The sequence below is a fragment of the Colius striatus genome, chromosome W (assembly GCF_028858725.1).
Source record: "Colius striatus isolate bColStr4 chromosome W, bColStr4.1.hap1, whole genome shotgun sequence".
Classification (NCBI taxonomy): domain Eukaryota; kingdom Metazoa; phylum Chordata; class Aves; order Coliiformes; family Coliidae; genus Colius; species Colius striatus.
In genome coordinates, this window is record NC_084789.1 from 8,814,318 (window position 1) to 8,836,886 (window position 22,569).

Consider the following 22,569-nt stretch of genomic DNA (forward strand, 5'->3'; position numbering starts at 1 on the left):
GTGAGGATCCTGGCTGGGTGGGAGTGTGGTGGGATGGCAGTCCCTCGTTCCTGGTCCCGCTCTTGTCCCAGCTGCTCCTGTGCTGCTCCCACCAAGCTTCTGTGCTCCCACAGACCCGTCCTCCTACCTCACCACGCCCCCCCCCCCCCCAGCCCTCCTCTTCCTCCTCACTCAGCCCTCCGTTGCCATGGGAAGACAAGGAGGGTTGGGCTGGAATTAGGACTTTGGTGTGTGTCTTCTCCCCAGATGGGAGGAAAAATGAGGACATGGGGAGAAAGAGGACACTCAGCCCAGGGTGCCCCCCAAAAAAGGAAGAGGTGGGGAGGGAGGTGGAGTCAAGTAGCACAAAGACATTGCAGCTAGGTGAGGGAGGGCATAGAACTACACTGATATTGGGGATGGGACAAGGGGTCAAAAGGTGTGTGGCGGTGTGTGGGTGACTCCCAGGTTCCATCACCTTTAGACATGCTGAGCACGCTCACTCGTGCAAAAGATCAGCACAGACTTGTGCCTGGGGGGGACCCTGCCTGCCATCCCCCCTGCCCAGTGGTGCTGGGCACCAGAGAGACTCCAGCAGCATGGGGAGGCTGCACAGGCAGCAGGATGAGGCCTCAATGCCGCCTTTCTCCTTGCTATCCCAGCCCATCAATGGCTCCTCTTGTTCCTCCCCGGGCCCCTGTGTTTTCCTAACCCTCACCCTGGCGCCTGCCCCATGTTGGAGGGGGGGAAAGAATCAAAGAGGTTCTTTCTTTGGAGGCAACGGGTTGGTTCTGGGCTGCAGAGACCCTGTGGGGGAGGCGGGGAGGGGTTATGGGGGTGCTGAGTAGGATGCTGAGCAGGATGCCCAGGGCTGCACGGTGGAAGGGATGAGCGGTCGGAGCAGCCGGGGGATCCAGGGGGGATCCTGCTGGACATAGACATCCAGGTGAGCCAGGAGACATTGGAGTGCTCTAGGGGTGTCATTGTGACCCCCCACATTGTCCCCAACCTGCCCTCCACAAACCCCTTCCCCTCTGTGGGGCTGGGAGTGGGTGGCAGGGTCAGCCCCAAGCCCTTGCAGGGGGTGCAAGTCTTTGGTGTGGGGGTGTCATGGATGGAGCAGAGTGGGAGTGGGTGCAAGCAGCATACTCTGAGCAAAGCAGCTGAAGGGAGTGGGGCAGAGTGGAACAGGATTCCCCAGCAGAAGGAACAGACCAGGACACTCAGCATCCCCCCAGCCTCGGGGCACATAGAGGTTTGAGGCTAGTTGGGGCAGAGAAGTGGCAAATGCAATGCCAGAAGGAGCCCAGCACCCTAACAACCGCGCCCCCCCCCCCCCCCCCATCCCCAGCAAGATCACCACAGTCACCAGGGCCAGGCTGAGACGCTTGCAAGGGACCAAAAACAAAGCAGTGAAGCCCCATCTCATCACTAAACAGCCACTTCATCAACCAAAGCCCACCCTGCAGCCCCCATTCCACAGTGGGGATCCCACCAGGGAGGTGACAACAATGCAGCCACCCACATTGCCTGGAAAACAGGAAGAAAATAGCTTATTCCCCCCTCAAAATAAAAATAAAAGAAAAAAAGAAAAAAATTTAAAAAAGAAAAAGAAAAAAAAGAAAAAAGAAAAAAACACTAAGACCTTCCCACAGCTCTTATTTAAGGGTTTTATCAGGACAGGTGGGACAGGTGAGGTGGGAGGTGTAGCTCCCCTCCCAAAATGCTCCAGGCAATAGTCCAGCAGCAGGCAGAGCTCAGCCAGATGGGTGGCTGCCTGGCCAGCCGGGCTCTGCCTGCTGCTGGGCTTTTGTCTTCCTCCCCCAAGTCCCCGTAAAAGCATCACAACACCCCATCATCCATCCCTGGGATTGTCCCCTCACCCCGTCATCATCCTGGTGTCACTGCCCTTTGGGGCACCAGCACCTCCATATCATTCTCCAGACAGTGGACTGGCCTCCTCTCCTCTCTGTCCCCAACCCCACTAACCCTCCCCAGGGTTCTCCTGGCTGTAACAAAGCTCCCCCTCAAGCAGCCCCACAACGGCCCCACTGCCCAGCTCGGGTGCAGGGTCTTACTTGGATATTGCTAAGTCCCATTTTTGCCTATAAAACAGAGGAAAAAGGGAAAGAAAATTTTTAAAAGGGGTCACTACCCCAGGTTGTCATGGGGCCATAATTACTGGAGAAGGGACACTTGCCATGCCCTGGCAAGGTGAGGGACCCCCACTCTGAGTGGGCCCCCCGACTCACACTCTCTCCCGATGGCAGCACATGAGGTAGCCCAGGAGCAGGCAGAGCAGCGTGGCAACCGCCAGTGGCACCAGCAGTGGCACTAGGTAGCCAGGCAGCAGGTCCCAGGGGATGGCCTCGGTGGGGAGTTGGAAATCCCCACCCTCCTCAAGCACCCCAGAACCCCACACCAGGGCTGGTACCGTGGGGCTGGGCCCAACTTGCAACTGCAACAGGGTGATGGTTATTGTGAGTGTCCCCACGGGGAGTTGGTGCAAGGGGGAGAGGGTGGGGGACGTGAGTCTCACTAGGGTGAGATTGCACCAGTGGATGCTGAAGTGGGGGGCAAAGGTGTCGTAGCAGGAGGCGAGGAGCTGCTAGCCCAGACTGCAGCAGAATCAGCTCTATGGTGAGGCGGCTGACACCAGGCATGGCAAGAAGGGACCATGGGAGCCCACCTTCACATACACCTTGTGGGGTGGAGGGGCACCAGCTGAAGGTGATCCCCCCAAAAACCCCCACGTGGGAGCTGGGGGACTGTCCCAGACTCTCACCCCCCCCACCAAGTCTGCCTGTACCCCTCCTTGCACCCCTCAATGGGCAGTGGGACTCTGCCTCCCCAGTCCAGGGCAGAGGTGATGTTGATGACATGGAGGTCATCTCACTCCCACATGCCAGCTGTGGCCTGGAGGAAGATGTCCCACAAGGTCGCCGACAGCAGCTCTTCCACGTTTCTGTTGCCCATCAGGAACTCATCCTGGCATGGCGACTCCCCGCCTGTGGGACATGTGGCACCCATGAGGACACTCCCTCTCTGTCTCTGGGGGGACAGCCCTTACCTGGAGCAGGGACAATGGTGATGATGAGACATTGTGCCACCATCTCATAGGTGTGCCGGTTGTATGCCAGCACCTGCAAGCCAAGGAGAGACCCTCAAAGATGCCAACTCCCCCCACCACCATGTCAACCCCTGGCATGAGGCTGTGAGAGTGGGCACCTACCTCGATGGTGTGGCATGTACCTTGGTGGCCATGGGGCAGCCATAGAGGTAGACTGATTGGTGGGGGCTTGGAAGGTGATGGGGGAGGCTGCAGGGCACCAGGACACATGGATGGGCAGGGATGGACACAGACATGGGGACACGTGCCACTAGGCTGTGCCGTGGGTGTGTTGCAGATACAAGATTATTTTAGTTAACAACCTAACACCACAATAACACCACAATAATCCTCCATGTTTCCCAGCGCTGCATAATAAAGAAATGCCTGATTATCTTCATCTCTGTGTAGATTTAAAGGATGCCTTCTTTTGCCTCCCTCTCCATGAAGCCAGCCAGAAAGTATTTGCATTCGAATGGGAAAGTCCTAAAAGTGGACATAAAACTCAGCTTACTTGGACGGTGCTGCCTCAAGGATTTAAAAACAGCCCCACCATATTTGGCAACCAGCTAGCGAAAGATCTCGAATCATGGGAAGCCCCATGTGAAGAAGGAAAACTCCTACAGTATGTGGACGATATATTGATCTTTACCAAAACAAAGGATGCCTGTCTAACCTGGACACCTTTATACGCGATGGTGAACACAGAGCAAAATATCTACAATGGAATAAAGAAGCTGCACGGATCTTTGATCAGCTAAAGAAGGCTCTGATGTCTGCCCCAGCCTTAGGACTTCCAGATGTGTGTAAACCATTTTTTTCTCTTCTCACATGAAAACCCAGGATTTGGGCCCATATTGTCGGGCGGTTGCTTATTTTTCCAAACAGCTGGATGCAACAGTAAAAGGCTGGCCTGAATGTTTGGGGGCAGTTGCAGCTGTTGTAATAAACATTCAAGAAGCCCGGAAATTTACTCTGGGCTAGAAGATGACAGTGCTGGTGTCTCACACGGTATCGGCAGTTTTAGAAGCGAAAGGGGGACTTTTGCTCTCTCCCCAAAGGTTCTTAAAATATCAAGCCATAATAGTGGAACAGGATGATGTGGAAATTGTGGTCACTAACATTATCAGTCCAGCTTAATTTCTTAGCAGAAACTCAGGAGAACCAGTGCAGCATGATTGCTTAGAGACCATCGAAGCAGTATATTCAAGTCACCTGGACCTGAAGGAGACCCCTCTGGACAATATGGAAAGCTGGTTTACAGATGGAAGCAGCTGTGTTCTGCAAGGGAGAAGATACGCCGGGTATGCAGTCACAACCAGTCAAGAGGTAATAGAATCGGGATCACTACCTACAGGAACCTCTGCACAAAAAGCAGAAATGATTGCCTTACTCGTGCACTGGAGTTAGCACGAGGCAGAGCTACTAACATTTATACAGACTCAAAGTATGCCTTTGGAGTTGTCCATGCTCATGGAGCAATTTGGAAGGAAAGAGGTCTTTTAACCTCTCAAGGGAAGCACATTAAATATGCTGAAGAAATTTTAAAACTACTTGATGCCATTCAACTCCCTGAGAAGGTGGCTATTATGCATATGAGGGTGCACCAAAAAGTAAGCTCGGAGTTGGAAAGAGGAAATGAGCTGGCGAACAGAGAGGCAAAACAGGCTGCAAAAGGAGAGGTAAGGTTTGAGGAAGCCTTGATTCCAGATGGACAAATCTCCCTTAAAGGTAAGCCTAATTATACTAAAAAGGATAAGAAATTGATCACAGATCTAGAGGGCACATATAATGAGGAAGGATTGTGGGCTGTTACCCCACAAGGAAAATTAGTCATTCCCACTTACTTACTATGGTCTTTAGTGAGTGAAGAAAGAACACAAAGGGACACTGGGGGGGCAGAGGCTCTGCACAGACATCTAATCAGGCAAATTATACCCAGGAATTTATATAGTCCTGTAAAACAAGTAACTTGCCAATGCGATCTTTGCCTCCAAACTAATCCAAAGAACACTCCTAAACCAGAGATGGGTCAAATTGGCAGAGAAAAGGGACCTGTTAGTGCTGACACCTTTTCAGGTTGGCCAAAGGCATTTCCCACAAGAACAGCAAAAGTGTGAGAAGTGACAAGAGTTATGGAGTAAATTAACTTCATGGTTACCTAACTTTGCTGGGTTGAAACAACTTTTGTGGTAATAATTCTGATAATTGTTATCATTGTGCTATTTGTCATCTGTATCAGATGTTTCTTTTGTTGTCAGAGCACCGGAGATGCATGTTCTTAAGTGGAAAGCGTCCCATCTGGGGTGCCAAAATGACTTGCGGAATCAAACTCTATAACTCAAAGAGTTATAAAGAAGGTATGTTTATTCGGCGCTGGGCGCACGGGGGATCGCTCCACCACAAACGTGCGCACCCGACTCGGCAACTTGCTTGACTTATATTTGTTACAAAGTTACAAAATCATATGATGACATTATCCGCCTAGACAAAGACACAACCTGTCCCCGATTTCGCATGTAAATTAGGTCTTTTCTTCCTTTCACTTCCTAGACAAGCTTGAATCAAATAAGTACTTTAGTAAAATGCTTAATAAGGAATCACTGTATCAATAGTAAAAGAATTTACTAATTTTATAGAAAAAGGGGGGATTGATGTAGAGCTTTATACTAACATGTACTAATAAACCTTATACTAACATTGCAATAGTATAAAGCTTATTTTTCAGACAGGACAAAATTCACACAAAAGCTGGAAAAGGTCCTACTCATCTCCTTACACAATACCCCCGGGGTCCTCCGACTTCCTAGAAGGCAGAAACCGGTTCTGTGAGGGGCCAAGCGATATCTGAAGATCAGGGGTGAGAAAGCCTCAGGACTTATCAGCCCTCATCTCCCAAGGCCCCAAAGACCATCACCGGCCATCACCGGGAGACATCACACAAATGAAAGCGATCCCCCGTGCGCCCGGCGCCGAATAAACATACCTTCTTTATAACTCTTTGAGTTATAGAGTTTGATTCCGCAAGTCAGTCTGAGTGTTAGTGTCCATAGTGGTTGCAGCAACAATATCCGCTGTCTGGATGTCAGTACCATAATTAACAGCGACACCTACTGCTGGAGTCGGCACAGCAACTGGTTCTGGCACAGCTGATTTACAGCAATGTTTGCTGCCAGAGTCGGGGCAGCAACTGTGTCAGGGATGGGTTCATGTGTTCTCCTAATCTTTACAGGTAAAAAGTTCTTCAGACACCTGCCCATGTTCTCCTGTATGCCTTTCCTCACGCAACTACCCAACCTCACAATTCTCCAAAAACCAAATTTTACAATTCTAACTGAGAGTAAAACCTTTTCCAAGAGGCAAAATAATAAAAACATAGTAATTAGAACATCCCAAGTGTGATTGTTGAAATCCATTAGAGGCACGTTGAAGGAATAAGTGTAAGTAACATAGTGGGAGAGATTATATCCTTCAATCTTTCCCATAATTTGAGTGCCATTATTAAGTTCTGGGAGAAAATGCGGAAGAGACAACAAAGCCATGTACGCATTCCGATCCAACTTAATAGCCCATGACACAATCATATCATAAGCCAATCCCATCCAGTGCAGCAGCATGAGAATTTTCATACATTTTCCATGGATGGTAAACAATATCATAGGGAATATATAATGAGACATGTAATACCACCATATAAGAATATCAGCCAACATTGTGACCAGCAATTACTTAACTAGTGTCAGCGATGTACACAAGAAGTTTGTTTAAGCCCACTCTGTTCTATTTCAACCTTGCGGGCCCCATGTTGGGCGCCAATTAATGTCGTGGTTTTGCCCAGTCGGAGCAAAGGGGAAAAAAAAAACCCCATGACTCCTCCCTCTCCCAGTGGAACACGGAGGGGATTGGAAAGAAAGGAAAAGAGCCCGCGAAAGTTGAAATAAGAACAATTTACTAGGGTAAAGTTGAAGAGGAACAACTATAACAAAAATAAGGGGATATTACAAAGAAAACTAGTGAGTGATGCAGTTGCTCACCACCTGGGACTCGACCTAAATGACCACTCCGGACCGGCGACCAAAAAACTGCAACCCCGGCAGAGAGCTCCTTCAGGCTAGTTAGGATGAGATCGAATATCTGCTGGCAAGCCTGGGTCAGTTGCCCAGCCTATACCCCTTCCTGGTTCCTCATGGGAATTAACTCTATCCTAGCTCAAAGCAGGACACTGCCTCAGTTTCCCCATTGCCCAGAGACTCTGGGACAAATTGCTGGTGCCCACAGCCCTCCTGGGACACCTTGCTGGGGCAGAAACTATGGTGCCAGGCGTCCTGAGGCAGTGGTGTGAGCTATATTTAGGAGGGGCTGGAGACAGGGACAGACAGGATTGGGGCTGGGGATGGGGACAGCACCTTCCCTTGCCCTAGACCTATCATTGGAGGGGTCCCACTCGGTCTCCTCCATCCCAAACCCATCTGGCACCAGCAACGGGAGGGCTTAATTTAGCTCTGTCATGTTGCAGCCCTGTCCCCCTTGTCCCCTCCTGCAACATCCCCCCCATTCCTTCCTTGCTGGGTTACCCTCATCTCGACTGTGTATCACCCCCTCCCCGGGATGACAGGGCTGCCACTTGCCTGCCAGTACCCAGACCCAGAGTAGCACGGAGGCCTCCATCTTGGCCAGCGCCAGGAGCAGGGCCAGGGCTGATTGATAGGGGCAGCAGATCAGGGAGGCGGGGGGGGGGGGGGGGGGGGGGGGGGAAAGGAGGCCACAGCGGGGGTCCCACGGGGACATGGGGGAAGCCACTGCCTTCCACCAAGGTGTAGAAAATGTTAATGTTTTTGCAGTATGGAGCAAAGGGGATTAAGACAAAGAATTTCTATTGATATCTGTTTCTTTGTAACCAGATGCCTGATGAGCTTTAAATTTTAATAAGAGGGGGTATGGGTGCTGTTCTGGTTTAGCAAGGAGCAGCTTTTGGCTTAGTAACAGGGGGAGCGGGTTGCAGTGAAGACCCGGTAAAGAGTTAGCGGACTCTCCCCCGGCTCCTGGGTTCACACCCACCTCCGCCCAGCTGGGCCAATCTGGTGCCTCTGCCAGCACTATTTAGGGGACGGGAATTTGAAATGCGAGTCAGGAGGTGTAAGAGTGATACAAGATGGAGGTGACCATGTGGACCCTTCAGCCAGAGAAGGAGGAAGGAAGGAGAAGCAATAGACCAGAGACCCCTCTGCAAGCCGTGGCGAGAATACAAGCTGTGCCCCTGCAACCTATGGAGATCCATGGCAGGACCGAGAGTTACCAGCAGCTCCGTGTGAGTGAGCCCGGACGGGTGAGGGACTGTGTGGGGAGACGGCCATGGCCCAGGCCGTGTTGGAGAGCCTGCACGCCGCAGAGCAGCCCCACACGAGAGGCAGAGAGGAGCTGCAGCCTTTGGAATAAGTGCGCGTCGGAGCAGCCCGTGCAGGGCTGCCATGTGTGTGAGTTACCCCACGGACTCGCAGGGAGGACTGGTGTGGAGTTCACCCGTCCTGAGGAGGGACAAACGGCAGAAGCTATCGGGAACAGACTGACTGAAACCCCCACTGCCTGCCCCCCCGCGAACCGTTCAGGGGGGGACAGGGTAAAAACACCGGGATCAGGGCTCTGAGCCCGGGAAGAGGGGAGGGAGTGGCAAGAAGGTGTTCTTAAAAAGGCTGGTTGGACTCTTCATTGATGTATTACTCTGGGTTGTTTCATTTTGGTTATGTTTTGGGTTTTTGGGGGTATGTTTTAGTTGATGTTGCATTAAATTATTTTCTGTTTTCTTCCCCAAACCGAGTAGTCTGGTCTGTTTTGTCCTGGACCTTAAGCGGCAACTAAGCTCTCCCTGCCCTTGGGCAATCCTCAGCCTCTTCGGTACTTGAGGCTAATCGTGGTCTTTGTTCCCTGATGGGCCTAAACCACGACAGGCGCTAAGATAAGACTGAGGGGGTATGGATGACAGGATAAGGTCATGGACAAGAACCAGACGTCCCCTGAAGGATTGTAGGCACCTCAGAAAGTTGTAAATCTTGGGAGTACCTAATCAATGGGGAAACAAGAGAGGGATCTGGTGGATGGGAATAGGGAATAAAAAGCCGAACGTTGTATCCATCAGGTGTGCCTGCTAGCTAGGACACCCGCTCTTGCGAGAATGCTAAATAAAAGTGCTTCACTGCAGAGTCTGACCTGAGTCTTTCGCGAGAAAGCTCGTTTGTTTCTCAGAGATGGGGACTTGTCCGGGAGCCCAAGTCGTCTCTCTGAGGACCTCTGTCGCTGAAGGACGGGAAGGCGCGTCCCGTTGATTTCAACGCTCTCATGGATCATCGGGCAGGGGCTCTGGAGGAGACCGACCGGATCCTGAAACCAAGTTTGAAGGCAGACCCGGGGGACCACAGGAGGAAGGATTGTAAGAGTAGGCACGATCGTATTGACCAGACAACTCTGTGCAAGGACCAAGTTAAGAAAACGGACTATTAAATATTTCCTTGGTGGTCGGGGCATTCTGAGAGATTTCTGTGAGTACACAGAGATGTACAATGGGTGAGTGCAGAGTCTGAATCCGCAGGTCTCATCCACTGGAGAAGGATGAAGTGAAAGAACGGAGTGACAGAAAAAGTCTTGGGAAATCAGAATGGGAAATAAAAGTGCTAGGCCTAGGGAAAATAAAAGGGACGAGGGGAAAAGTCCCGGGTGCATTCATCCAATCAGTCCTTGGGGAGAATGTTGGGAAATTGGGAAGATATGTCTTGTATAAGGAACAGGGACAAGAAAAAGATGATACAATATTGTTGTTTCATCTGGACCAAGATGTAAGAAACAAACAAGTTTTCTCGCAAAAGATTCAGGTCAGACTCTGCAGTGAAGCACTTTTATTCAGTGTTCTTGCAAGAGCGGGTGTCCTAGCTAGTAGACACACCCGATGGATATAGTATTCGGCTTTTTATTCCCTATCCAGGCCGCAAGGTCCCTCCCTTGTTTCCCCATTGGTTAGGTACTCCAAGATTTACAACTTCTGGAGGTGCCTACAGTCCTCTCAGGGGATGTCTGATTCTTATCCATGATCTTATCTTATCACCCATACCCCCACAGTCTTATCTAAAATTTAAAGCTCATTGGGCATCTAGTTAGCAATACAAAAAAACAGTTATAGGTAGAAATTCTTTGTTTTAATCCCCTTTGCTCCATCCTGCAAAAACAACATAAACATTTCCTACAAATTCCCCTCCCCTTTTTTTTTACACATTTGTTGCTTTTTGCAATAACTCTTCCAGGTTACACAACATTATTTCACAGTTATTCTTTACCAATAACTCTTCTTGATTTTCTTCTCATTCCTTGAGAAGGAACATTTTCCCATGGTAGGGAGGCGGGTCTAAGGGCATTTGTTTAGATAATGCAGTTTCTATTAATCGTTGTACAACAAGTCCCCTAACACATGGGATTATACAGCAGCCAATATTCCCGCAACTACTCTCAGAGATGTAACCACAGATATTACCATTTCTTTCCGTTTCCCAAACCATGATTCCAACCATCCTGTAATAGAACTATCTATCCTTGAATTCTCAGCCAATTCCTCTGCTAAGGTAGTAAGTCCTCATAATGCTCTGGTTATGGTTCCATCTGGTACTGTGTTATTTGGTATAAAGGTACAACATTTGTCCCCTAACATTATACAGATCCCTCCCTTTTCTGCTAACATCATATTGATGTGCAGAAACAGACTATAACTCAAAGAGTTATAAAGAAGGTATGTTTATTTGGTGCTGGGCGCACAGGGGATCGCTGCACTACAAACGTGCGCACCCGACTCGGCAACTTGCTTGACTTATATTTGTTACAAAGTTACAAAATCATATGATGAGATTATCCGCCTAGACAAAGACACAACCTGTCCCCGATTTTGCATGTAAATTAGGTCTCCTCTTCCTTGCATTTGTGTGATGTCTCCCGGTGATGACCATCGGGGCTGAGGGAGGAAGGCTGATAGTCTTTCTCACCCCTGATTTTTGCCCAACCTCAGATATCACTTGGCCCCTTGCGGAACTGGTTTCACTCACTTTTCTGCCTCCAAGGAAGTTGGAGGATCCCAGAGGTATTGTATAAGCAGATAAGCATGATCTTTTTACAGCTTGTTGTCATGGTTTGACATGACAGCCTTTTCTGGTAAGGGGGAAGGGGCTGCAAAGATGGCTCCTGCAAGAAGTTGCTCACAACTCTCCCCAGCTCAGAGCCAGACTCACTTCTGGGGCTGAGCCAATTAGACGCCTCCATGATCACTTTTTAAGAAGAAGCCGGAAGGGGAGGTGTCTTCCTCCATCTTCTTTTCTTTCTTCTGCCCCTTCTTTTTTTCTTCTGGCTGGTGGTGGTGCAAGGAGTAGGAACAATGAGAGAGACAACCATGCGGACTCCAAGGTCAGTGATGAAAGAGAGGAGGAGGTGTGCTGTAGCAGAGACTCCCCTGCATTCTATGGAGAGAATTGGTGAAGCTGAGATTTATTTTCATTTCTTTAAAGACCCTGCATCAGCGGTACAGACTCATTTTGATAATGAGCCCATATCAGGGGCAGAGACTCATTTTGCTAAAGCTGACCCCGGACCAGGGGCAGCGATTCACTTCATTAAAGGCCCCGAGCCAGGGACAGTGATTTTGGCCGGAGGAGGCCTTGTCCCGAAGGAGGGGCCCTTTATCACTGTGGCCGGAGCAGGCCCTGTCCCAAGGAAGGGACCTTGCAACTGCAGAAACTGCAACCGTGGTGAAGAATCCACGTCAGAGATATTCACCAAGGACTGTGTCCCGTGTGAGGGAACCTGTATCGGCAGAAGCCGCAGCTGCTGGGAACAACCCACACCAGAGAAGTTTAAGGATTGTGTTCCGGGGGAGGAACCCCGTGTTGGAGCAGGGGCAGAATGCCAGGAGTCATCCTCATCTGAGAAGACAGAAGCGGCAGAGCCCATCTGTGAGAGACTGACCACATCCCCCACTCCCTGCCCCCCTGAGCCGTTGAGGGGGGAGGAGGTAGAGATATCGGGAGCAGTGAGCTGGGCCCGGGAAGAAAGGAGAGATGGGGGAGGGAGATCTTAAAGTGCTGGTTGTAATTTTCTCATCATCCTACTCCCTTTTTGCTTTTATTCTGTTCTGTTTCTTGTAGAATAAACTTTCCTACTTTCCTCTCTAAGTCGAGTACTAGAGTCTGTTTTGCCCAGAACCATAATTGGCAGTGAGCCCTCCCTGCCCTTGTCTCAATCCACAACAATCTTGCTTATCTTTTTACTCCCATTTCGTTGGGTCCTCCGCCATCTTAAGGAGGGTAGGGATGAATGGGGGCATGGAGCGAGAGACTGTCGTGGTGCTGTTGTGCTAGCTGGGCCAAACCACGACACTTGTGTGCAGATAGTTTTGTCTGTATGAGATAGAAGCTTTAACATTTAAACTTTATACTACTGCAATAAGCTAGTATAAGGTTTATTAATACATGTCAGTATAAGCTCCACATCAATCTCTCCTTTTCTATAAATTTAGTAAATTCTACTATTAATACAGTCATCGAGCATTTTACTAAAGTACTTATTCAATTCAAGCTTGTCTTAGCTGGTATTCCTTCTACTTTGAGTACACATCTCTGGTGCTCTGACACCACCAGAAGAAACATCTGGTACAGATGGCAAATAGCACAATGATAATTATTATCAGAGTTATTGTCACAAAAAGTTGTTTCATAGAATCATAGAATGGTAGGGGTATGAAGGGAGAAAATGAGAATCTCGTGGGTTGAGATAAAAGCAGTTTAATAAAGAAGCAGCAAAGCCACTCACGTGGGAAGCAAAGCAAAAGCAGATAAAGCTGTTACTCTCTACTTCCCATCAGCAGCGATGTCCGGCCACCTCCCAAGAAGCAGGGCTGCGGTACGCGTAGCGGTTGCTTTTGGAAGGCCAGAAATGAATCTTGCCTCCCCTTCCTGCTCCTCTCCCCCAGTTTATATTACCGAGCTGACGTCATATGGTATGGTCCTTGGTCAGCCTGGGTCGGCTGTTCTGGCCGTGGTCCCTCCCAAGATTGTGCCCACCCACAGCTATTGGTGAAGGTGGGGGAAGGAATGCTGGAGGGACAGCCCTGATGCTGTGCAAGCAGTAGTCATGATATTGATATCAACAGAAAGCACAGCACTGCAAGAGCTGCTGTGGAAAATCACTACCATCCCAGACCCACTATAGTTGTCATGGTTTGACATGATAGCCTTTTCTGGTAAGGGGGAAGGGGCTGTAAAGATGGCTCCTGTAAGAAGTTGCTCGCAACTCTCCCCAGCTCAGAGCCAGACCCACTTCTGGGGCTGAGCCAATTAGACGCCTCCACGATCACTTTTTTGAGAAGAAGCCAGAAGGGGAGGTTTCTTCCTCCATCTTCTTTCCTTCTTCTGCCCCTTCTTCCTTCTTCTGGCTGGTGGTGGTGCAAGGAGTAGGAACAGTGAGAGAAACAACCATGCGGACTCCAAGGTCAGTGATGAAAGAGAGGAGGAGGTGTGCTGTAGCAGAGACTCCCCTGCATTCTATGGAGAGAACTGGTGAAGCTGAGATTTATTTTCATTTCTTTAAAGACCCCGCATCAGCAGTAGAGACTCATTTTGATAATGAGCCCGCATCAGGGGCAGAGACTTATTTTGCTAAAGCTGACCCCGGACCAGGGGCAGCGATTCACTTCATTAAAGGCCCGAGCCAGGGACAATGACGATGGCCGGAGGAGGCCTTGTCCCGAGAGAGGGACCCTGCAAATGCAGAAACTGCAACCGTGGTGAAGAATCCACGTCAGAGATATTCACCAAGGACTGTGTCCCGTGTGAGGGACCGTGTATCGGCAGAAGCCGCAGCTGTTGGGAACAACCCACACCAGAGAAGTTTGTTAAGGACTGTGTTCCGGGGGAGGAACCCCGTGTTGGAGCAGAGGAAAAATGCCAGGAGTCGTCCTCATCTGAGAAGACAGAAGCGGCAGAGCCCATCTGTGAGAGACTGACCACATCCCCCACTCCCTGCCCCCCTGAGCCGTTGAGGGGGGAGGAGGTAGAGATATCGGGAGCAGTGAGCTGGGCCGGGGAGGAAAGGAGGGATGGGGGAGGGAGATCTTAAAGTGCTGGTTGTAATTTTCTCATCATCCTACTCCCTTTTTTTTTTTTGCTTTTATTCTGTTCTGTTTCTTGTAGAATAAACTTTCCTACTTTCCTCTCTAAGTCGAGTACTGGAGTCTGTTTTGCCCAGAACCATAATTGGCAGCGAGCCCTCCCTGCCCTTGTCTCAATCCACAACAACCTTGCTTATCTTTTTTACTCCCATTTTGTTGGGGCCTCCGCCATCCTAACGAGGGTGGGGGTGAATGGGGGCAACGAGCGAGAGACTGTCGTGGTGCTGCTGTGCTAGCTGGGCCAAACCACGACAATAGTGGAACAAGACGATGTAGAGATTATGGTCACCAACATTGTTAATTCTGATCTTCATTCCTTAGCAGAAACTCAGTGGAACCAGTGCACCATGATTGCTTGGAGACCATCGAAGCAGTATATTCAAGTCGCCTGGACCTGAAGGAAATTCCTTGGGACAATGTGGAAAACTGATTTACAGATGGGAGCAGCTATGTCCTACAAGGGAGAAGATATGCTGTTTATGCAGTCACGACCAGTCAAGAGGTGATAGAATCATAGAATCATAGAATGGTAGGGGTTGGAAGGGACTTTCAGAGATCATCTAGTCCAACCCCCCTGCAGAAGCAGGGTCACCTAGATCAAATTGCATAGGAACATGTCCAGGTGGGTCTTGAAGATCTCCAAGGAAGGAGACTCCACAACCCCTCTGGGCAGCCTGTGCCACTGCTCCGTCACCCTCACAGTGAAATAGTTTTTTCTTATATTTAAGTGGAACTTTTTGTGTTCCAGCTTCATCCCATTACCCCTTGTCCTGTTACTAGTGTGGTAGTTTGAGCCTGGCTGGATGCCAGGTGCCCACCACACCGCTCTATCTCCCACCTCCTCAGCAAGCCAGGGAAGGGGAGAAAATAAGATGGGAGTCTCGTGGGTTGAGATAAAAGCAGTTTAATAAATAAGCAGCAAAGCCACGCGCGCGGGAAGCAAAGCAAAAGCAGATAAAGCTGTTCCTCTCCACTTCCCATCAGCAGCGATGTCTGGCCACCTCCCGAGAAGCAGGGCTGCGGTACGCGTAGCGGTTGCTTTTGGAAGGCCAGAAATGAATCTTGCCTCCCCTTCCTCCTCCTCTCCCCCAGTTTATATTACTGAGCTGACGTCATATGGTATGGAATATCTCCTTGGTCAGCCTGGGTCAGCTGTCCTGGCCATAGTCCCTCCCAAGATCATGCCCACCCACAGCTATTGGTGAAGGTGGGGGAAGGAATGCTGTAGGGACAGCCCTGATGCTTTGTGAGCAGTAGTCATAATATTGATATCAACAGTAAGCACAGCACTGCAGGAGCTGCTGTGGAAAATCACTACCATCCCAGACCCACTACAGTCTCCACCCCTTATTCCATACCATTTATGTCATGCTCAGACAAACCATCTTAACAACCCATATACATTCTTATATACTCTCATTAACCAGTACCCCCACTCTTCAACAGACAAACATCATTCTTGTATTCCCTCTTGCATCTTGCATCAAACAAACAAACAACATTCTTATATCTTTCATCCTCTGTAGATGTTCACTGGAGCAGGCCATAACTTATGTCTCATCCATCAAGATGGATATCCAGGCCAGGGGAAACAGTATGTTCAGTGTTGGGCACCAGCACCGGCTTGGTTTGTCCACTAGTCCGGTTTTTCTTGCAAAGTTCATCTACAACAGATAACTCACATAACAGGTTATTTTTCCCCCAAGGTTAAGTCTCCTTGAGGTACACATCGAGTTTCCCCATCCTTTCTCATCACCCACCAAGTACACCCAGGCCCTTGAGCAAAGACAATCCCACGAATGGGTTTGCCCTTTCCCATGGGAGGTGCAACCCATACTGCCTTTCCCAGTCATTTCCCTGGGTGTACTACAGGGACCTTATCTCCTCCCACAGTATGTAGTGGTTTTGTTTGGGCAGGACCAGGACGGTTAGTTGAACCTCTGCTGTTAACCAGCCAAGTGGCTTCTGCTAAATTTTTATCCCACTGCTTCCATGCCCCATTGCCCAGTGCTCTCAACATGGTCTTTAGTAATCCATTATATCTCTCAATCTTTCCAGAGGCTTGTGGGTGATAGGGGATGTGGTATATCCACTCAATGCCATGCTTCTTTGCCCAGGAGTTTATGAGATTATTTCGAAAATGAGTTCCATTATCTGATTCAATTCTTTCTGGGGTACCGTGTCGCCACAAAACTTGCCTTTCAAGACCCAAGACAGTATTTTGGGCAGGGGCATGGTTTACAGGGTATGTTTCCAACCAACCGGTACTTGCTTCCACCATGGTGAGTATATAACGCTTGCCTTGATGTGTTCATGGTAGCAGTCCAACATAGTCAATTTGCCAGGCCTCACCATATTGAAAACCCAGCCATCGGCCTCTGTTCCAGGGAGACTTGATTCGTGTGGCTCGCTTGATTGCAGCACACGTTTCACATTCGTGGGTGACCTGTGTAATGGCTTCCATGGTCAAGTCCACCCCTCGATCACGAGCCCATCTATATGTTGCATCTCTTCCCAGATGTCCTGATGTTTCATGGGCCCATCGAGCTATAAATAGCTCACCTTTATGCTCCCAGTCTAGATCTACCTGAGCTAGTTCAATTTTGGCAGCTTTATCTACCTGTTGGTTGTTCCATTGTTCTTCATTGGCACGGCTTTTTGGCACGTGAGCATCTACATGACGTACTTTCAGAGTCATATTTTCCACCTGAGCAGCAATGTCTTGCCATAATGCAGCAGCCCAGATGGGTTTACCCTTGCGCTGCCAGTTGGTCTTCTTCCATTGCTGTAGCCATCCCCATAGAGCATTAGCCACCATCCAGGAGTCAGTGTAAAGATAGAGTACTGGCCACTTCTCTCGTTCTGCAATCTTTAGAGCTAGTTGGATAGCTTTCACTTCAGCAAATTGACTTGACTCACCTTCTCCTTCAGTGGCCTCAACAACTCGTCGTGTGGGACTCCACACAGCAGCTTTCCACTTACGATGATTTCCTACCACGCGGCAGGATCCATCAGTAAACAAAGCATAATGCCTCTCATCTTCTGATAGTTCATTATATGGTGGTGCCTCTTGGGCCCGAGCTACTTCCTCAGGCAATGCTCCAAAATCTCTGCCTTCTGGCCAGTCCATGATTTCTTCCAGGATTCCTGGGTGATTAGATTTCCCCAGCCAAGATCGTTGTGTAATCAACGCCATCCACTTACTCCATGTAGCGCTGGTTGCATGATGTATAGAAGGGGTTTTCCCTTTGAACATCCAGTGTAACACAGGCAGACGTGGTGCCAAGAGGAGATGAGCTTCTGTGCCAATGACTTCTGAAGCAGCTCGAAGTCCCTCATATGCTGCTAGTATTTCTTTTTCATTTGGGATGTAGTGGGCTTCCGATCCTCGATATCCTCGGCTCCAAAACCCTAATGGTCGACCTGGGGTTTCTCCAGATGTTTTCTGCCAGAGGCTCCAGGTGAGACCATGCTCTCCAGCGGCAGTGTAGAGGATATTCTGCACATCTGATCCTGTACGGATGGGCCCAAGGGCGACTGCACGAGCTATTTCCTGTTTAATTTGTTGAAAAGCTTGTTGCTCAAGGCCCCACTCAAAACAGTTCATCTTTCTGGTTACTCTAAAGAGGGCTCACAAGCTGACTATAACCTGGGATATGCATCCTCCAGAATCCCACAAGGCCCAGGAAAGCTTGTCTTTCTTTCTTATTAGTCGGTTGAGACATAGTCGCTATTTTGTTTACAACATCCATAGGCACATGCCGAAGCCCATCTTGCCATTTTATGCCCAAAAACTGTATCTCTTGTGCAGGTCCCTTTACTTTGTTTCTTTTTACAGCAAAACCAGCTTTTAGGAGAATCTGTATTATTCTTTTCCCTTTCTCAAACACTTCTTCTGCCCTGTTGCCCCATACAATTATGTCATTAATGTACTGTAAATGTTCAGGGGCATCACCCATTTCCAGTACAGTTTGGATTAGACCATGACAAATAGTAGGACTATGTTTCCACCCCTGGGGCAATCGATTCCAGGTATATTGGACACCTCTCCATGTGAAGGCAAATTGTGGCCTGCACTCTGCTGCCAATGGAATTGAGAAAAATGCATTGGTGATGTCAACTCTAGCATAGCACTTGGCTGCTTTTGACTCCAGTTCATACTGGAGCTCCAACATGTCTGGTACAGCAGCACTCAGTGGTGGTGTCACTTCGTTCAGGCCACGATAGTCTACTGTTAACCTCCACCCTCCATCAGATTTTTGCACAGGCCATATGGGACTATTAAATGGGGAATGAGTTTTGCTAATTACTCCTTGAGCCTCCAGTTGCTGAATCAACTCACGGATGGGAGTCAGGGAATCTCGGTTCGTGCGATATTGCCTCCGGTGCACCGTCCTGGTAGCAATTGGTACCTGTTGCTCTTGAACTTGCAGCAATCCCACAACAAAAGGGTCTTCTGAGAGGTCAGGTAAATTAGAGAGTTGTTTGATTTTCTCTGTGTCTACAGTGGCTATACCAAAAGCTCATCGATACCCCTTGGGGTCTTTGAAGTACCCTCTCCTGAGGTAATCTATGCCAAGAATACAAGGGGCCTCTGGACCAGTCACAATGGGGTGTTTTTCCCATTTGTCCCCTGTTAAGCTCACTTCAGCCTCTAATACAGATAATTCTTCACATCCCCCTGTCACTCCAGAGATCCAGACAGAATCTGTGCCTCTATACCTTGATGGCATCAATGTACACTGTGCCCCTGTGTCTACTAAGGCTTTATACCTTTGTGGGTTTGATGTGCCAGGCCATCGAACCCACACAGTCCAGTAGATTCGGTCATCCCTTTCCTCCTCCTGGCTGGAGGCAGGGACCCTCTATTTCTGTTCTTCATCAGAATATTCGCTATCTGATCCTTGCAATTTTAGACCTGAAGTCTCCTCATTGGCATCGAAGGAAGTAGTTGCAGTTCTTCTATGTCTTGGAGATTGTTGATTGTCCTCTTTTGTTTTGGCAGCTACTATGCTGACAGCCCTCTTGGGTGGTCCTTTTCTAACAGCTGTCTTCCCCCTTAGTTCACGTACACGCGCTTCCAGCTTAAAAGTGGGTTCACCATCCCACTTCCTCATATCCTCTCCTTGGCCACGCAAAAAGAGCCAGAGTTCATTTTGCGGTGTACTCCTGTGTCTGGGACTTCCTTTTCCCCTGGTCGGGACAGTGTATGACTGAATTCTTGAGGCAGATCTGACAGTCAGGCCATCATCCCACACTGATGAGGAGGTGCAGAGGCTCTCTTCATAGTTCTGTAACCAAGAAGATACCCTCTCCACTGTTGGTATATCCATGTCTGGGTGATACACCATTGCCAAGATATTAGAATATGTAGCTGGGGCACTCTGAATCACTTTTCTCAACATGGCCCGTGTACACTGGACATCGTCTGGATCTGTGGAGGCCTCGACATTATCCAGATCACCATAGATGACTTCCAACACAGCTAATTCCCTTAGATATTGGATCCCTTCATCAGCTCTAGTCCACTTTCCTCGGGCATTTACAAGGTCTTCCTTGAATGGGTATCTTGCCCGTACACTTGAGAGGAGTCGTTTCCAGAGACTACAAACTGAGGTTTTCTTTCCAATGCCTTTATCAATTCCCCGGTCCCTAGCAAGAGATCCTAGCTGTTGGGCTTCTCTGCCTTCCAATTGTTGACTGTCAGCCCCGTTATCCCAGCATCGGAGCAGCCAGGCACCAATCCGCTCACCTGGCTGGCGACTGTAATCTTTTCGCATATCTCTAAGTTCTGTTGAGGTGAGGGACCGAGTAGTTTCCATTTCCTTTTCGATTTCTTTCACTCCTTCTCCTGATCTCCTTACCGAAGGACCAGCTTCTTCTTCTAGCCTTTCCTCTTCCTCCTCTTCTGCCCTTACTAATGGACTTGACCTCCTTATCCACTGCTTCTTTTTCACTACTGGGGCAACCACTGTGGTTGTTGTTTGATTCCCTGACTCAACCATGGTAGTCTTAGGTATAGTTTGAATTTCCACCTCGGCCATAATTCTCTGAGAGGACTGGACTGCGACTGACTCAACCATGTTGGTCTCAGGTACCGTTTGAGTTTCCACTTCAATCATAGTTCTCTGAGAGGACTGGAGTGCAGTTCGGTAGGCAGAGACTAGGCCCCAGTATAGTGCCTGAACCTGATGGGCCTCATTAGGGTAGGTAAGACACCCTTCTATCAGGTGGCGTGCCAGTAAAGCAGGGTTTTTTATCTGTTCAGCTGTAAAATCCCAGGTTACAGGAGGTGATAACTGTCCTAGGAATTTTCCCAGATTCATCCACACACCCTGCCACCCAGGGACTGGCCGCTTCAGGGGGCATCTTAACATGTTTCCATTGCAAATTTGTCCTCTCTGATACCCAAATGAGTCCAGATTCCACAAGATATATAATATACCAACCATGTTAATTAGTAATATTAAAACTCTCATATAAGGGTGACTAAGGACCTGGGAAGTCTGTATAACAAAATTGTCTACATCAGTCCGAGCTGAGGGGAAAGAGGTGCTTTGCCCCATGGCCTCCACAAGATAGCTCCCACAGCACGGTAAATTCATCAGTAACAGAATGAGACTTGCTACTATTATTTGGGCCATCATGTTCCCAGGCCCTTTCATCCTTTTCACAAAATTATATAGCCAGCTTAGCAAAGCTATTAAGGTTAAAGCACAGCACAGAGTCAATGTTAGTAGCATCGTGTTCCCAAACATTAGAAAGTGTAAGATAAGCTGCATAGCAGCAAGGCTCCGTGACCAGCACAGGAACTTTGCACTCATTGGCTTACTGTAATTGCAATGCAGTTAATGTAAATCTGCTATTATCTCGCCCCACGTTGGGTGCCAAAAGGGCTGTGGTAGTTTGAGCCTGGCTGGATGCCAGGTGCCCACCACACCGCTTTATCCCCCACCTCCTCAGCAAGCCAGGGAAGGGGAGAAAATAAGATGGGAGTCTCGTGGATTGAGATAAAAGCAGTTTAATAAATAAGCAGTAAAGCCACGCGCGCAGGAAGCAAAGCAAAAGCAGATAAGCTGTTACTCTCTACTTCCCATCAGCAGCGATGTCCGGCCACCTCCCGAGAAGCAGGGCTGCGGTACGCGTAGCGGTTGCTTTTGGAAGGCCAGAAATGAATCTTGCCTCCCCTTCCTGCTCCTCTCCCCCAGTTTATATTACTGAGCTGACGTCATATGGTATGGAATATCTCCTTGGTCAGCCTGGGTCAGCTGTCCTGGCCATAGTCCCTCCCAAGATCATGCCCACCCACAGCTATTGGTGAAGGTGGGGGAAGGAATGCTGGAGGGACAGCCCTGATGCTGTGCAAGCGGTAGTCATAATATTGATATCAACAGTAAGCACAGCACTGCAGGAGCTGCTGTGGAAAATCACTACCATCTCAGACCCACTACAACTAGCTACTATAGAAAAAAAGGATTGTCCTAACCTCCTGACACCCACCATTTAGATATTTGTAAATTTTAATAAGATCTCCCCTCAGTCTCCTCTTTTCTAGACTAAACAGCCCCAGTTCCCGCAACCTTTCCTCGTATGAAAGATATTCCGTTTCCCCGATCATCTTGGTGGCCCTGCGCTGGACTCTCTCCAGAAGTTCTCTGTCCCTCGATAGAATCAGAATCACTACCTAAAGGAACCTCTGTACAAAAGGCAGAAATAATTGCCCTTACTCGTGCACTGGAGTTAGCACGAGGCAGAGCTACTAACATTTATACAGACTTAAAGTATGCCTTTGGAGTTGTCCATGCTCATGGAGCAATTTGGAAGGAAAGAGGTCTTTTAACCTCTCAAGGGAAGCACATTAAATATGCTGAAGAAATTTTAAAACTACTTGATGCCATTCAACTCCCTGAGAAGGTGGCTATTATGCATATGAGGGTGCACCAAAAAGTAAGCTCGGAGTTGGAAAGAGCTGGCGAACAGAGAGGCAAAACAGGCTGCAAAAGGAGAGGTAAGGTTTGAGGGAGCCTTGATTCCAGATGGACAAATCTCCCTGGAAGGTAAGCCAAATTATACTAAAGAGAACAAGAAATTGATCACAGATTCCAGATGGACAAATCTCCCTGGAAGGTAAGCCAAATTATACTAAAGAGAACAAGAAATTGATCACAGAAGGAACATATAATGAGGAAGGATGGGCCCTGATGCCGTGAAGAAGCCAGTTAGGACTCAATAGCCAATGTAACTATTAAACAAGTATTCTTTATTGCAGTGCTGGGGAACACAGGGGATT

General features: G+C 48.9%; 1 pseudogene; it reads right to left on the reverse strand.

The window, feature by feature from the left end:
- Positions 1-2,053: 2,053 nt before the first annotated feature.
- Positions 2,054-9,430, reverse strand: LOC133628604 (alpha-sarcoglycan-like; annotated as a pseudogene).
- Between the last annotated feature and the right edge of the window lie 13,139 nt (positions 9,431-22,569).